Genomic DNA, 1949 nt, shown 5'->3' on the forward strand with positions numbered 1-1949 from the left:
TGTGACTCTGTCATGCAGTCGTTCATAGCCCGGTTCCTCTCTGCTTTGCTCAGATACGCAGGAAGCAACTGACTAAAAAAAAGCCTCATTGGCTAAGCTCACCCAAGAGCCTGTTTATCTCATTGTGTATTGACACAATGATTGAAAATGCCCTCACCTAGGGCTTCTGCCAGAACCCCAGTATGAAAAACCTGAGACTCAGAGAGTCAGGGAGATGCATACCCCATACCCTAGGTCAATTAGCTTGGAGGAAAGAGAGATAGGATTCTTTCCTACCCCACACCTCTTCCTGATGCCTGTGCCTCGGAACAATTGACAACCTCAAGTGGCAGTCGAAATTATCAATACAGGCCCATCTCAGCCCCCTCTGTGCCATAGCAAAATGCCTATTTTACAGAGGAGAAGACTGTTAGAACTTAAAGCCAAGATGACAACAAAGCCACTTCCACCGGTTTCCCACACTTGTTTTCTATCCACCATGCCTACTGCCCATCAAATCCACTCTCTCAACAAGACAGGTCCCCAGCCAGATCCAACCATGGGGCATTGGACACGCCACCCCTGCATCATCCTGCTTACTTTGCCCACCCAGTACCTCCCCAGGCTCTCACCCCTCCCACTCTGTGCCAACTGCTTTTCTGGGTCCCCTGGCACCTATGTTTCATGACCCACTAGATGAAGAGCAAATCCATATCGATTTCAGAACAACTCGAGCTGTAAATTACTGATCATGATGGGCTTGGTCACCCCTAGATGAGAATCTATTGACTGCTCTGGCGGTGAGGGGGGAGGTGTCTAAATCTAATTATTGTTCAGAGAAACCCGTTGGCAGAAGGATCCAGACTCTGTGTGCCGAGGAACGAACAAAACAGCCATGCGCTACCTGCAGAAAGGCCTCCCTCTACTCAGAGCTGCCCCTGGTCTTGGTGATCAAGATCAGTGTGTCAAGTGGCTATGGCCTTGGAATTAAGCCTGAGAACTGACCTCAAGCCATTTGTGTTATTAATGATGGTAACAGTAAGGCACTGGGTGCTGACAACATTGTTGATCTCCAATCACGGTACCCTGCGTTCTTTCTCTCTAAATCTCCCAACAGTGTTCTCGGGGACTAGCTATCGGATTTTAGGCGATGTATTACTGAGCCTGGGTGTGGGGAGCTAGAGGAAGGCTTCCATTCCCTGCCCCACGTGGCTTCTGGGTGTAGCCTGCTGGGTGTACCCCTGAACGTCCCCAGGCAAGGTGTGGTCCTGGAGGCCCCCATGAGCTCTTCCCGGGTGGCCTTACTGGACCCCAGAACCACAAGGCCTGAACAGCGCCCCATCTTTGGATCCCAGCACTGATTAGCGGGACTGGTTGGTCAAGCATTGCCAGAAATGTTCCCCCAGCCTCCCAAGCACCACTTAGGATCCCCTCCCCTACCTCCACCCCAAAGTGAACAGAATTCCTTGACTTCTCTGTGCCTGTTTCCTCGTCTATAAACAGAGGACGTTTCTGCTGGGTGCTCTGATCAAGACCTACGTATACATTCCCCTTGACTCTTCATCAAGACACAGAAGAGACATGGCTTGGGACTTGCTAAGGACACACAGCTGACCCCAGAGTTATGTACAGGTCTCCCATAGGGTCCCCCGAGCAGCTCCAGGAGTAATTCCTGAGTGCAGAGCCAGGAGAGACCCCGGAGCATGGCCAGGTGTGACCCAAAAACAAAACAACAGCAGAGCAAGTGGAAGGGCACGGAAGCTCCGAGCCACGGAAACACCGAGGTTGGTGCCCACTAGACCCCGCCCCCCCGCAGGCCAGGCCAGCCTGGGATCAAGGTGCCCGAGCATCTCTAGACAGGATCTGCTTCAGCGGCTCAGTGCGTTATCTCTGCCTATCACCTAACTCGGCTGGGATTGACTCTGGTTATCTCCCTGACTGGATCTCTTGGGCATCTCAGGGGCCAGCCT

The sequence above is a fragment of the Sorex fumeus genome, unplaced genomic scaffold (assembly GCF_029834395.1).
Source record: "Sorex fumeus unplaced genomic scaffold, SorFum_2.1 ptg000083l, whole genome shotgun sequence".
Classification (NCBI taxonomy): Eukaryota; Metazoa; Chordata; class Mammalia; order Eulipotyphla; family Soricidae; genus Sorex; species Sorex fumeus.